The 16366-nt window shown below is 37.8% G+C and overlaps 1 pseudogene; it reads right to left on the bottom strand.

Annotated features, from left to right (window-relative positions):
- Positions 1-15493: 15493 nt before the first annotated feature.
- Positions 15494-15906, bottom strand: LOC123583706 (annotated as a pseudogene).
- Positions 15907-16366: the final 460 nt, after the last annotated feature.

Raw genomic sequence — 16366 nt, 5'->3', positions numbered from 1 at the left:
CAAGATTATTCTCTGTGGTATATGTTGAATATGCAGATGAAAAGAAGATGTAGATAAATTAAAAAAAAAAATATTTTCAAGAGAGGGGTGCCTGGGTGGCTCAGTCGGTTGAGTGTCTGACTTTGGCTCAGGTCATGATCTCACGGTCTGTGATTTCAAGTCCCACGTCGGGCTCTGTGTTGACAGCTCAGAGTCTGGGGCCTGCCTGAGATTCTGTGTCTCCCTCTCTCTCTGCCCCTCCCCTGCTCATGCTCAGTCTCTCTGTGTCTTAAAAATAAATTAAAAAAAATTAAAAACTAAAAAAATATATTTTCAAGAGAGAGCTATAGTTTAGACTAGAATGCTTTTAGTAAATAACAAGTTGTGGACAGCTTCAAGATGCTTTGGAAGTTGTATTGACTAAGAGGGATAATGGCAACAGGCATAACAGTGAAAAGGATAGATTTTAACTTCCTGCATGAATAAAGGGGCCCAGAGAGAAGCTAATTCCTAAGAATGAAAATGCAGGAGGAAGGGTAGGCTTAGGAAAGAAGATAAAGAGAGATTCAAGTAAAATTAGAGATATGAGATGAAAAACTAGGAAATATTCCAGATGTAGCTCTTTCCCTAAACTACACAATTTATCAAATATATCCCTAGCTTAAAAAATACATATATCCTAAATCCAATCATTTCCCACCACTCTACTGCTTTGACCTTAAGCTGAGCACTCATCATCTGTCTTCTAGGTCGTTATTTCCTAATTCAAAGCAGCTAGAACACTCCTTTTAAAATGCAAATTGAACCACACTCATGCTATGCCCTTAAGCTGAAATACTATATTTTTACTTTTGCCAAAAGATTCTCCTGGAGCCAGCCTCTGTCTTCCTCCTGAAACATTTATTCTACCCTTCTCTCCTAGATACACTGTGTGGTCACAACTGAACTTTTTCCTGTTTTGGAATAAGATCATCCCTACTTCAGGGCCTTTACTCTTTATGTTCATTCTACTTAGAATTCTTTTCTCCTTCTCATTGTGTGAGTTCTAACTTAAATGTTAACTGAACATTCTGTATAAAATAGGGTACTCTTCCAGGCCTGTAAAATTTACTGTTGGAGGATGCCACTGATATTCAGAACAGGGATTACGTCTTGGCATACGTGCATGACACATAAGAGGAAAATGTGTTCAACGATGTTTTCTTCTGTTTACACAAGAGAATATATTTTTATTTTCTTAAAGATTATTTTATGGCCTGTGATATAGAAAAGGTACACCAGCAGGAAGGGAGGGTGCTGTTGTATGAATAAAAGTGCTTTATTGCTTTATTCACAGAAAACAGCTGCTGGTTAGCATATGCCTCCTGATCTTGATTAATTGAGGAATGAAATAGTGAAAATTGTGGCTGTGATTGTTCCAGAGTGCTGTGTGAAGAAATGGCTGTCAAATAAAAGATCCTGCTTTACCACAATGAAGTTTTCTGGATCTTAGGGTAAAAGGTAGTCATTGAAGATTTTACCATGATTGACATAGGCATGACCCTAGTGATGTCAGTGATAGATGATTCTATTAGACTTCCCATGGGATTGTGTCTCAACAACATCATCAGTACCTTGAATATTTTGACTCTATCACTTTAGGGCATGCTTTTTTTTTTCTTCCTAAGAGTGTATTTTTAAGTAATCTCCACACCCAACGTGGGGCTTGAACCCACAGCCCTGAGATCAAAACATGCATATAGTACAGACTGAGCCATCCAGGCATAGGGTGAACTTTTTAATGTTGAAAATGTCTTGACTAAAGTAGAGTAGCATAAATAAAAAATAGAGATTCAATAAACATGTAGGGCTTAGAACTCATAGAGTTGATTGACTGATTTAGAAGTGGTAATTTGAGACACAGTGAAAATCTAAAATAAATCCAGAGTTTCTAGTTTATGAACGTAGTGAAATTATCCTAGAGATGTCAATAGGAAGATCAAATTTGGGCAGAAAGAATACACTTAATTTAGACTGAATGGGTTACTTCCATGAGTTGCACATGGAAATGTCCAGTAAAAAGCAGGAAATAAAGATCCGGAACTCAAGAAAGAATGGATGATAATGTAATCACTGTTGAAGCCAGGGAAATATCGATAATCCCCTTAGAAAATCATGTAAAGTAAAAAAAAAAAAAAAAAAACAAAGCGGGGTGGGGGGGTGGGTGGGAATGCTGAGAAAGAATAGAATCCGGCAAATAATTACACATAAAGAGGAGGAGAACATCATGAACCAGGAAAAAAACAAGATAATGAATAACAAGCAATATTCAGAACAAGGGAAATGAGCAGGAGAGTCTAAGGCATAAAGATGTGAATTTGATAAGAAATGAAAAAAAGATTAGTGGTTTTGTCTGACCACAATACAAAAAGTTTAATGTGAATAAGAGCTATGTGTCTTTGAAGAATGAGAAAAACATTACCAGAAGCTTCCTAACAGGCTTATATTAATGTCTTCCGGTGAGAATTTTGACCAAAAAATGCCCATTACTAAACCTGTCCTTGCCAAGAAGAATTTGAATGACCATGGCACATACTAATTATTATTTACTTACTGAAGTTGTAGAATATGCACCCCTCTCCAGGCACAGGACTGCCCAATACCCTAAAAAATGTGGGTTCTATAAGAATAGAAAAGGTGGAGGCTAGTGATTGGGTAAGTAACTAACAGAGTCTACTGAAGGGGTTCAGGGCAGGCCACCCCAAAGTATGCCACTTTGGCATATTGATTATTTTTTACTATCCTTTGTCCCCCTACCCCCCAAAAAGCAGGAAATAAAACTCCTTTATGAAGGTTACCTTCCCTGAAATAGGAAGTGAAGAGACCTCCTTATCCCTAGAGGTAGGGAATTCAGGACTGAGAAGTCTGTCTAAACAAACACTGTTACTTCATTAATTTATTACACTAAAGCCTAAACTTCTCTGTCTTGTCAATTCTTTACAAATTCATTGTTTCTTTATCAGAAGAGTACAAAAGCTACCTACTTTGGTCACCTCTTTGATTCTATTTTTAATGAGCTCCCATATGTATGAAATTAAATTTGTTTTTCTCCTATTAATCTGTCCTATGTTGACTTAGTTATTAGACCAGGAAGAAGGAAAAAAGTTTTCCTCCCTATACTGCATGAGAAAGAAACAAAGAATCTGTATGGGTGAGGAAGAGAGAAAGACAGAGACAGAGAGGTAGGCGAGATCATTTTCATTTTCTCTGAAACAGATGGCAAGGTCACCTGTAGAGAGAAGATAAGAGAGGGGGTGCTTGAGGATTTAAGAGGGTGATAAAAATTGAAATAGCATTTATGGGGATTGGGGAAAGAGGAATAGGTGTACAAGAGCACTCTACTTGCTGGTATCCAGGTGTGAAAAACACTGCTACCAAAGAGAGTGTCATTTTGATTTTTGATTTAATGTGATGTCAAATACATTAGAGGTGGCCATTGACCACCCTGTCCTTTTCATGCAGATGCAAAACTGCTCTCACAGCAGATCTTGTATTGCTTTGCTCAAACTCACCTTAAGTGTCTGACTGATGAAATTTCCACAGCTTCCCTTGGGAATAGAACTCCGTCGTCCAATAGTTCTGTCTGTCAGGCAATGTTCCCTGCAGTCCATGTCTTCCTCCTTTATTTCCATCTATTAGTTTTCTTCTTCAGGCAAAATAATTCCCCTTCCTCTGTGGAATTTTTACATCCACGCTCTTGTCACAGCTCTTCCAGTCACCATTTGTGCTGCTCTGTGTGTTCCATTTTGTCATTCTTTCGTCATCCATCAGGTCTTCCCTACCCTTTCATGACAAGTGCTGCTTTCCCTCATAATATCTATGAATTCTTGGGACCTTTATTATTTTTTTTTTTGAAGTTTGTTTATTTTGAGAGAGAGAGAGAGAGAGAGAGAGAGTGAGAGAGTGAGAGTACACATGGGAACTGGGGAGGGGCAGAGAGAGAGGGAGAGAGAGAATCCCAAGCAGGCTCTTCACTGTCATCAAAGAGCTCATCACAGGCCTCAATCTCACAAACTGTGAGATGACTTGAGCCGAAACCAAGAGTTGGAGGCTTAATTGACCGAGCCACCCAGGTGCCCCTTGGGACCTTTAAAATCTGATGTTACTCATATAAAGGATTGTATAATAGGTGGAATATTCTCATAAAATGGACTCCTAGTTACATAACTCTTTTGTTGTTACCCAGCTTGAATTACTTCCTCTGACCCCCATCACTGCTTAAAGAAGCCTACAGGGTGCTATTATTTTAGGGAAATGTATCTTCCACAGACTGGAATGTTTGTGTCCCCTCCAAAATTCATCTACTGAAATCTAATCCCCATGGTGATGGTGTTTGGAGGTAGGGCCCTTGGGAAGTGATTAGGTCATGGGAGCTCTGCTTTATAAAAGAGACTGCAGAGAAATTCCTTACCCTTCATGTCATGGTATGTTGTATTATAACAAAAAGAAAACCATCTATAAACCAGGAAACAGGTTCTCTCCAGACTCTATTGGTGCCTTGATCTTGGACTTCCCAGCCTTGAGAACTAAGAAATAAATTTCTGTTGCCACTAAATATACTGTATTTTGTTAAAGTAGCCCAAATGGATGAAGACAGAAATTGGTATTGAGAGTGAAGTGCTATTGTAACAAATGCCAAAAAATTTGGAAGTAACTTTAGAACTGAGCTAGAAGAATTTGGAGGTGCATGCAAGGAAAAGCCTATATTGTTATGAATGGACCGTCAAAGGCAATTCTGGTGGGAGCTCAGAAAGAAAAGAGGGGAGCTACCAAAAGACCTCAATCTCTTTAGTTCACCTAAGTAATCCTGAACATAATGTTGGTATAAATGTGAATGTTAAAGGCCATTCTGCTGAGGTCTCAGATGGAAATGATGAACATATTACTGGAAACCAAAGGAAAGGAAATCTTGATATAAAATGGCAAAGAACTTGGCTGAACTGTGTTCATGTCCTAGTGTTTTGTGGAAGGTAGAATTTGTGAGTGATGAAATTGGGTATTTGGCTGAAGAAATTTCTAAACAAATTATTGAAGAAGTAGTCTGGTTTCTCCTGGACACTTATAATAAAAGGAGGAATGGAATCGTTAATCAAAACGGAAACAGAATTTAAAGATTTTGAAAGTTAGCAGACTAGCCGTATAGAAAAGAATAAGAAAGTTTTTTGAGAGAGAACATGAAGAATGTAGTCATATGACTATTTGACAAAGAGCCATCTTGACAGAAGCCAGGAGCTATTGCCCAAGTCAATGGAAGGATGATCCCAAAGGATCATCAGGGGTGCCCTCCCACCACTGGTCCAGAGTGCTTTGGGCTGCTGGTGCCTGTGGACCTACCTTACATTGCCAACTCCTTCCTACACTCCAGTTGTGTGTGTGGTGAACCCAGATGCAGCATAGACCTTATGCAGCAAAGCTGTAGGGGCATGGCTGTCTCTAACAAGATTTCAAATGATGAAGCCTCTTGGCTGAGCCAAGGGCTCAGGATTTCAACCCCAGAGAGCTGTGGGCTCAGGAAAGAACTGTTACAGGGCCATCCAACGCCACAGGGACAAGGCTTCTGAGGAAAACTTTGGGGGTAGGGCTGTCACCCTAGGTGGCTTGGAAAGCAGAACTCCCATTCAATTGGGCCTGGAGGGCAGAGAATAGGGTCAAAAAGGATTATTCTTGAACATAAGATCTAATGGAAATTGCCCTATTGGGTTTGGACTTGCTTGGTGAGACCTGTCATGCTTTTCTATTTCTCGCTTTTGGAGTAGGAATGTTTATCCTATGCCTGTCCTACCACTGTGTTTTGGAAGAATTTAACATGTTTGGTTTCACAGATTCATACCTGGAGAGGAATTTGCCTCAAATGAGTTACACCTTGAGTTTTCCCATATCTGATTTAGATAATCCTTATTTTTCCCATTTATTTATTATTTATTTTAGAGCGCATGTGTGCTCTATTTATTTTAGAGTGTGTGTGTGCGTGAGTGGGGTAGGGGGAGACAGAGAAAGAGAGAGCCTTAAGCAGGCCCCACACTCAGTGAGGAGCTTGACACAGGACCCGATCCCACAACTCTGGGATCATGAGCTGAGCCAAAATCAAGTCAGAAACTCAACTGACTGAGCCACCCAGGTGTCCCAATTTAGAGGATCTTTAGGTAAGACTTTGGATTTAAGACTTTTGAGTTGATGACCTGTGAGATGCACATGAAGTTCAGAGGCCAGGAGAAGAATGCTGTAGACCGAATGTTTGTGTCCTCAAAATTCACACATTGAAATCTAATCCTCAATGTGGTAGTATTTGGAAGTGGGTTCCCTGAGAGAAGATTAAGTCATGAAGTTTCCCACTTAGGTCAACTTGAAAATGGGATTAGTATACATATAAAAGAGTTTCCATGGAACTCCCTTGTCTCTTTCACTATGTGAGATTACAGTGAAAAGACATTTATAATCCAGGAAGTGGGCTCTAATGAGACACTGAATCTGCTGGTGCCTGATCATGGGCTTCCTAACCTCCTCAAGTGTGAGAACTAAGTACCACCAGGCTACCGAGCCTCTGATATTTTGTTAGAGCAGCCTGAACAGACTAAGACTGTAGCCTAGTGTTCTAACAAATACCTCTGCCTTTAATCTCTTTCTTTTTAACACATACTGTAGACTATCGCCAAATTAATTTTCTTCCAGACTCTATTTTCATGTCCATTTCCTATGCAAAAAAAAAAAAAAAAAAAAAAAACTTGTGGTAACTTCACATCACCTAGATGTTGAAGTGCAAACTCTTTAACCCATTATTTCTTTTATAGTCTGTTTCTAAATTACTTTTGCAAATCCTCCTCCAACATGCTAAATGCTTATCCAGTTAGAATGCTCACAGTATTTCCCTTAAGTGAAACGTTCCCTTACCACTTATCTGCTTATTCCCAAGTTCCCAGGCAGCCCTGTCACTTGCCCTTCCATCCTACTTTGTCCATAAAAGATTTCTCCATCTTTCCTGCCTCTGAAATCTTATGCTCTTAACTTCATGCCAGTCATTGATAGTGGCACATTTCCTGGTGGCATATTTTTACCAATTGCATTGTTAATTCTTTGTGAGGCTTCTTGAAGGGAGGCTGTGTTTCTTAACAAATACTTGAGCAACTTTGTTCAAATCACTTACTTTGCCTGAGCTGCAAATTTCTCATTTATAAAATAGTGATGATAATAGTAGTAATTTCACTGGGTTGTTGTGTTAAATTAATGGAAATGTTTGGCTATTAAGTATGTCAGCCTGAAAATAGCCATAATGAGAGGTAAATGAGTGTTTATTTGGGATCAAAGAATTGCAGTTTGGGGAGCACAGATTCCAGCAGTAACCAGAAAAGTATCCTGCATGCAGGGTGAAAGCAAGGGCTTTTTATGAAAAAGAGGAGAGGCATGGTAGATGGGTGACAATTACTTGACTTGGATAAAAGAGAATCAAATTGTTGACTGGCACTAAAATGCTGAGTCACTTTTGGATACACATTGATCAACTATTCTGTTAGTGTTTTTTTTTTTTTTTTAAGTTTATTTATTCATTTTGAGAAAGACGGAGCGTGCATGCATGGCCAAGGCAGATAGGGAGAGTGAGAATCTCAAACAGGCTTTGCTGTCAGGACAGAGCCCTATATGGGGTTCAATTTCATGAACTGTGAGATCACAACCAGAACCGAAGTCAAGAGTGGGACGCTTAATCTAATGAGCCACCTAGGCATCCTTCTATTGGTGTTAACAAATAAAACTATTCCAGTATGCATTAGTTAACTATTTGGTCTTCACAAAGTCCATAACCGTCACTTTTATGGTCAGGATGCCTGTTGTCCTGTTGAATTTATAGGAAATTGCTTATAAAACAGTTGCTGTTCTGGCCCACTCCAAGTGTCTTTTTTGCTCCAGTCAAAGTACTATATAGGTGGTTATAATAAGTTATACTTTTGTTTGCGTTTTTCATATTCTTAAAAATTATGCTTTGTTTTAATAGGTGCCCAATAAATATTTTGGTGAAATGAATGTTAATTTATTCACTTGTGGTAAACGATCCTTCTCTTAAGTTGTTCCTTTGCTTTTTCTAGAGATTCCAAGATTCTAGATGAAGTTGATTTTGTCCCACATCCCTTGGATGATAACGAACTAGGCTGCAAATGAATAAACACTCATAGTTGTTTGACTTTGCTGTTTTATGAGAACTGACTTAATTCGGACCTAGTCTCCAGAGAAGGAATATAGAATAGTTAGGGTCATGTTTCTTTAGGGGTACTTTCACCATTGGTAATTACCAAGGAAGGATTACGTCAAAATGACCCATACATCTGTGTCAAGGATCTTGGGGCATAAAGATTTCCAGATTTTAGTTGAAGAGCTATTATATTTGTGTGTTTTGGTGGTGGTAATATAACTGGGCCAAGTGGACCATGCTAAGACATACAGACCTTCAGCTACCTGTGTTGAATTCTCTAATTTCGTTAACCCTGAATATCTTTTCCCTTTGACTTGGCTGAGCTCGATTCAGTACTGTCTGTACACTCTAGCTTCTACTTATAAAGGAGATCATTTCTTAGAAAAAAATTACATATGTCCCTGAAAAACATACGAGATTAATTTTACAGGGATAAAAAAATAGAGCACCGAAGTTATTGTTTCATCTTATGCCAACTGTTGACACTAATAAGCTAAAGGAATTATCATGTGACCCTGTGCTTAAAGGACTCAAACCTGAAACACCATTCTGAACTAAAAAATTCATCTTATATTTCCTGGCTATTTTGCTAAATAAAAAAGTGGCTGACTGTCCCAAATGCAATTTTGCTCTACTTCCTTTTTTAGGATCAAAGTCAGACCATTATACTTATCATTTTTATTATGAAGGGCTTTTTCCCCCTATCATTTTAAAGTGGCCGAATTTATGTTGTCTGAGAACCGATTAGCCAACCAACCTAAGCTATGTAATTTTAACCATCCAAAGCATCCAAAGAGCTCCAATTAACAGACTTTTGGGGGACTTCAAACAGCCAGAGCTTTTGAATCTAAGCCATTCCCCAAGGCAGCATCTACTCGGCTAAAGTAAAGGGGAGATCTGGCAGTTATTCTCTTGATTTGATTAGTCTAGCTAGTCAGGGCTCTGTCTCCCTGCTGAATTAGCTGGTTTGGCTGCCTACACTGATCAAATCAAATGGATAATTGTCCAATCTTTCTTGTATTTTGTATCCTATAAACAGAGCTTAGAATAAACAAGACTAACTACAGCCAATAACTGGTCTTCCTGCTTTTTAAGGATTGTTATTATGCTATCACTAGGCCAATTGTCCAAGGTCAGAATGTTCTATTGGTTGGTGTCAAGGTGGTTTTGTTTGTTTTTGTTTTTTGGTTTGTTTTTTGGTTTGGTTTAATTTCTACCCACTGTAAACCAAATTTGGCTGTTCAGAGATGTTTAACACTGGTTGATATTGGAAACTTAGCATCATGCTGTATCTACCCCAACTGCGAATACTGAAAAAACACCTTTGAAATGGAAAATGTGACATACAAATAAGGTACTACCTAGTTTTCTGTTATCTAAAATGCAGCCCCTGTTCTCTCTAGTCCATTGAACAGCTCTGATCCAAGAGCCAGAACATAGTCATACTAAAGTAGCATTAATAATTTAGTCTTGGTTTTGCATCATTAGATATTGAGGCCACTGATGTTGTACCACTTATCTCTCAACCCAGGGGCTTCTGCTATGACCAATTTCCCATTTTTAATGATGACACTAAGCCATAGAAAGTACTATCAAATTGTTATTTTCCTTTTAGGAATGGTGACTCAAAGATCATTTAGAAGTTTTATTGCATTGTGTTGGTGGTACCCCTTAGAAGGTGACTTTAATCAAAGCTGTTTTGTGCTTTCTTTGTGGACCTTGGTCTGAATGGGGGGAGCCTATTAAGTGATTTTCCCAGTATAAACCACTGACAAGAGTATTTTCTCATCCCTCAAAAGCAAGTAGAGAGAAACAAATGGCTTGAGTTGAAAAAGTTGATGTTTTCAAATAATAATGAGAGAAAACTGCTCTTGGTTTTATCAAACACTGGCTCCCTCTACTGGCAGGGGAGAGGGTGGTGCCCTTTGGAGTGAATATATTAATACATATGTGTATATATGTGTATATTATGTATATATAATATACAGTGTATATAATGTATATATAATATATAGTATATATAAATATACTGTATATATGTAGAGTGTATATAGTCACATACCAGGTAGTCATAGCATAAAACAGTGCTGGTCACTAAGTCTATCTCGGCATATCCTTTTTTTCCAAGTCCTGGATTTTCTCTTATGGATATGCTGAGTATTCTCTCAACTCTTCTTCCAATCTTTCTTTCTCCAAAATGGGTTTGGTACCGCCCCACTCTTTTTCCCTACTCCTTCTTTCTTATCCCCAGCTCTTCAGTCATCCGTCCATTAATCTCAATATTACTTGATACCATTCATGCAAAGCTAGCATGATTTTCATGCATGCTCAAGGAGGTGTTATTCAACTCCTATTCATTCATCAACGGACTTCAAAGTAAACAGGTTTATTGTAAGCTCTGAAGAATCTGAAAAATATATTTTCCATCTTTTTGGATCATTATCAGTATCAGTTCTTATAGGCTGATAAAGGTGGCTATTAAAACATTAGCTGACTCCATAACAGAAATTAAGGGAAGCACAGAAGATTGGGTCTGAAGACGAGCCCAGGATTCCATTTGAAGGATCTCCTCCTGGTGATGGTAAATTCTGAGTGTGTGTGTGTGTGTGTGTGTACATGTTTCTCTTTGTGGGAAGAGGGCGGTTTGTCAGAGAGGAGCAGAAGAATGTAAGAAAAGAAGTTGACTATATGGGGATGGCAAAAATAGAACATCTGGGCTACCATTCCCTAAATCTATATTTAAGGTATGGGTCACTGAGTGAGCCTTGCATCCTTTCCCAGTAAGCCAAATACAGCCCAAGCTTGCTGTTCAATTCAGCCTCCTGTTCAGCCACTACCAACTGGCATTTATTAGGAAACCTATTTATACTCATGACCTAGACAATTTCTGTTCAGTCCCCAAAGTCTAAAGGCAAATCTATTGGTGTTTTTCTTCTGAGATTAAAAAGTGTCCTTGTAGGCTTTTAATTCAAAATTGGAATGATCTTTATTCAGGGCCTCTTGGGAATTTTACACATCTCATGATGACTTAGGGAAGCAGTTATACTTTTGCTTCTCTCTAAAACATCTGTTCCCACTGCTAGGAATTTGGGTCACTGTTTTAGTCTTTATATTTAAGTATCTAGGGAATTACCAAGTTTCATATACAGACAGGCATGTATTTCTTAAAATGTGTTTTCTAGAAAAAGAAAAGGAAATGCAGGTGGCTTATGATAAATTGTGTCATGGCAGGGCATAATGTAAGGACAAGATTTTATTTTTGATCTAACCCTAATCCTCATGCTAACTTGAATCCACCTAAAGTGTGATTATTCAATATGTAGAAAGAACGTCCAGATATACCTCTTATGTGTATGAGGTATAATACACATTTTTCCCAGTAAAATACATGGAGAAAAATACATGGAGAGCCAGCAGGGCATAGTGGTTCAGAGACTGGTACCAACTTGCTGAGTTGGAATCCCAGCTCAATTCCTTACTAGCTGTATGATTTAGGGCAAGTTAACCTAATCTTTTGGTGTCTCCATTTCCTCATATGTGAAAAAAAAAAAAAGATACCAGTACTTAACTCCTAGGATTGTTGAAAGATTTGTTGATTTAACTCATGTCAAGTTTTTAGAAGACTAAGCACACAATAATATTAGCTACTCTAGCCGTACAGTTGATACTGAAATTAACCCCACGATACATCACCCAGTCAGCAGTTGTGCATTTTCATCTGTCTTTAGGTCCCTGTCTGTTAACCCATTTAACTCCTAGAATATTTATGATTTTAAGAAGGTACATTCAATACAGCAAATTGATTTAATATAAAATATTATATATATACATATGTCTGTATATATATGTATGTGTGTGTGTATATATGTACTGCCAGATGCAGTAGTTAAATATCTAATCTGTATTAATTACTATCCTACACTACAAGCAAGAAAACTGAGGCCCAGAGGGAAAAGCTATTATCCTAGGTTCCTCAGCTAATAAGAGCTGGAGCCAGGGTTAAACCCAATGGTTTACTCTATCCTCCTTCTGTTGCATTAAGGCTATGTGGAAATATCTGGAGAAAGAGTCTAGTAAATGCACACAAAGTAGCACAACATTCCATAAATGTATATTTATATACTTGAATTGGGAGAATCTTCCTGAATCAATACTATTTGACACAAAGCCTTAGTTTTCTGAGAAAAAAAAAATTGCATGGAAATAAAAGGAAATATTCAGCTAGCTCATTCCATTGTCAGTGCTGTTGACAGGTGTTATGTTTTACTATTTTCACCAAATTAAAAAAGCAGCTTGTCAACTGTGTGAAGAACTGGTCAGTGGGTGTCTGGGTGGCCCAGGTAGTTAAGCATCTGACTCTTGATTTCAGTTCAGGTCCTGATCTCACGATTCATGAGTTCCAGCCCTACACTGGGCTCCATGCTGACAGCATGGAGCATGCTGGGGATATTCTCTCTCTCTCTCTCTCTCTCTCTCTCTCTCTCTCTCTCTCTCCCCCCCTACTCATGCATGCTTGCATGCTCTCTTTCTCAAAATAAATAAACTTTTTTTTTTAAAAGAGTGGTGAAATGATAATACATTATTGTAGCCTAACTTTTCAGATGCAAATTATTTAAGATTCTGTGAATGCTAGTTCAAAGGGAATAGAGAAAAACCTGTGATAACCACTGTTTTCTCAGGCTCAATATTTTGCACAACTATTACAGGAATTTCTTTCACCCAGCATATGAATCCAAGCTCGGACTTCAGCAGCAATGACCATTGATTTGTAAATTTGTGCCCCACAGCCTCTTGGGCTTTCTCCAGGCAGAATACTGAGAAGTAACTTCTGACTGTCCAGCATGGTGCAGTGAAATAAGGAGATCTACTCTCAAGCTGTGTTTCTCCAGGCAACCCCCCAAGCCCTCTCCATTCATTCCTCTCGCAGTGGCTGACAGTCCTTTCTTGAATGCCACAAACTAATTACCTAGTACCTAAACTGTTAAATGACCTCCAGAATTTTAAACTTTGAAAAGATTAAAAAGAAAACAACAACAACACCCAAAACTCTGGACAATAGCCAGATTCTGTTCCGAGAACCTTTGATACAATTCATCAACAGATAGTTTTTTTCTCCAGTTTGAATAAAATAAATAAATAAATAAATAAATAAATAAATAAATAAATAAATGAAATCGCTATAGGCTTCTTCTGGTTCTACGCTAAAATATCCCAGAGGGTATAAATTCAAGATTGCTTCACAAATCCTACACAATTTTTATGGATGATGAACAACCCTGTGGGAAATAAATTATGATAGTCAGCTAGGAAATGGAAAATGTCTAAAAATTTCTAAAAATAATGATTACATTTCTCCACTGTTTGACACATAGCCGTTTTTACAGAAGGACATAGAGTCAGTGTTAGGAAGCGTTGCTTGTTGGTGCTTGTTGTAAAGCTGTTCTTTCTGGTTTTTCTTCACCAGAGACATTGGGAGGAAGTAGCCTTCAATGTCACATCCTGCAATAGTTCATCTTGCCTCCTCTCCCAAATCCATCTCTCATGTTTTCTCTGTCTTGGTGATAAAAATACCGTTACCATCCATTCTTCTTTCTTCCTGTAAAAATTAGAGAATGCTGCTCAATATTTAAATAGTTGAGTTTTAGTATGTTTCTTTCCTCAAAGGCAGTGTCTGTTATGATGCTGTATCAAAAATATATCTGAGAAGAATCTTCTCTTTCTTTGTTTTTTGTTTTGCCACAGAGAACATTAAAGCACACTGAACATTTTTTTGAAAATATTGAAAATGTGGACACTTTATTATGTTTTGAAACAGAACTTGAATTTTTCATAACTGGTGTTTAATTGAGTTTGTTTTTCTATTGTGTTTTCTCTTTATTTTACACCTCTTTTTTTTTTTTCTTTTTGTTCCTTCATCTATGTCACCTCCCTCCCTGCTGGCAACCACGTTTGTAGTTAAGAGTCTGTTTATTTTATTCTATACTTCTGAGATATTTTGTATCCTGAGAATAACCTCTTATGAAAGATAATTCTGTGCACTGTAGTTAAAAAAATGACACATTTAACCAAATTTCCTCACTCTAGTCTGTTCTGTATCTAATACATTCTCAGTCTACTTATGTCCCATTAGTTACATTATACTGTTTCTGTTTCGTTCACATAGCAAGTAACCTTGCACACAGAAGGCACTGTAATTTTTTTTAATTTTCATTTATTTTTGAGAGGGGGGGGGGGAGGAGTAGAGATAGGCAGAGACAGAATCTGAAGGAGGCTCCAGGCTCTGAGCTGTCAGCTCGAACTCATGAATGCGGTGCTCGAACTCATGAACCGTGAGATCATGACCTGAGCAGAAGTTGGACGCTTAACTGACTGAGTCACCCAGGCGCCCCACTTTCTTACTTTCTTTCTTTTTTTTTTTTTTTTAGGAGGCACTATAATTCTTAATTGAAGTGGGTCTGGCAAGGGGGTAACTCTTTCACCCAATGACTCACTCTTTCCAAAGCTGAGGAAGAGGCTTAGATAAAATGCTACTGTGTACAAAATAATGAGGTAGCACAAAGACTGAATTGAAATAAAGGAAGCTGGCTCTAGTGCAGGATAAAGTAGAACAAGCTTAGTTGGGGTGATTTTTTTTTTGTAACAAAGAAATAAAAGATTTGCTTACCAAAGCCTAAAGATACACTGTAAAATTAGATCTAATGTTACAAAACACAAGTACAGAATATGGCTGAATACTACTTCCTTTTCCTATAAAATATATGTATTCAGTGGTCTTACCTGGGTTATAGCTGGTAAGGTAAAACTCTGATGCAAAATCATGTCCTCCTTAGGATATATTTCTTTAAAAAATAATTCATTTGTAATTCCTTTAAAAAAAAGTCTAAAAGAAAAACAGCTTTTATCTTATGACACAGTTTATACATCCCAGAGTGAGATAATTTTCTCAAAACTTGAAATTTGGTGTCTTTTAGAAAAATGTTAACAAGGAAATTTATTTAATTTTCCAACTATTGGCATTACTGGAAAAATATTATGTATTTTTCTTTAGTTTAATGGGGTTTTGTTTATGCAGCTTTTCTTTTTATTATGTAATATTCGATGATTTATAGAATTTTATAATAATAGTATCAAATTGTATGACAGTAATTCATCACCCTATTTAAGATCTGAATATCTCTAATATCATTGAATCGTCTGTGTGTTTTTCCCTATTTTATATTCCAGACCTTATGTATTCTGCTCCATTTTCCCCTCTTCGAGGTCAACTACTACTTTTTATGTTTACTGTTTCTTTACTTTTTATTATTTTTTAATTTTTTTTAAGAGTTCAGCTTTTAATTGAACAGGTCACAGAAGGGGTTTAGTCAAAAAGCTCAAAGCCCATGTCATCATCAGACTCTTCTGATTTTTCTTTCTTTCCTTCCACTCTCTTCTCCTTAGCTGGGCCTCCAGCTGCTGAGGTGGGGCCGCCAGCTCCGACCTTTGCAGATAAGGCTCCAGATGTTGACGATGTTGGTCAGGGCCTTTGCAAATAAGGGAGGCCAGAAAGGTTCAACTTTTACACCTGCTGCTTTAACGAGGGCACTGATCTTCTCCGTCACCATTACCTCATCATTGTACAAGATGAGAGCAGAGTAGATGCAGATGAGCTTGAAGGCAGGTCCCATTGTGCTGGAGAGGGCTGAGGGCCCAGGACTACTGGGCGCCATGCTAGTCCCGGATGAAGAGAGGGCCTCACCCCTATGCGGCCTTCCCTTCTGCGGAAGGACCTAGCATCTCACAGGCAGCTGAGGACAGTTTGCTTTTTATTTTAAAAAGCTTTCCCACATGTGTAAGTTGTTGCTGACGAATATATTGTGTAAAGAAGTATGCAGTCTTCTGGAGCTTGTTTTCTTTTGCTTATTACTAATATTTACCCATATTATCATTCATAACTATATCTGTTCTTTTGACTGATTTTTGATATTTTATTAGCTAAATACACCACAGTTTATTTATCTCTCTCTGGTCCATGGAATCTAGGTTGTTACTAACAATAAGGCTATGAACGGTTTTTACACATCTATAGGTGCATGTCATATATAGGTCATATACTTACAAGCGGAACTTACAGGTACTGAATGAAGTATGCACATGATCAAATTTACAAGATAAGACTAAACTGTTGTC

Source organism: Leopardus geoffroyi, chromosome B3 (assembly GCF_018350155.1).
Source record: "Leopardus geoffroyi isolate Oge1 chromosome B3, O.geoffroyi_Oge1_pat1.0, whole genome shotgun sequence".
Lineage (NCBI taxonomy): Eukaryota > Metazoa > Chordata > Mammalia > Carnivora > Felidae > Leopardus > Leopardus geoffroyi.
Note: the sequence above shows the minus strand (reverse complement) of the source record. Positions and strands in the feature narration are given on the sequence as shown.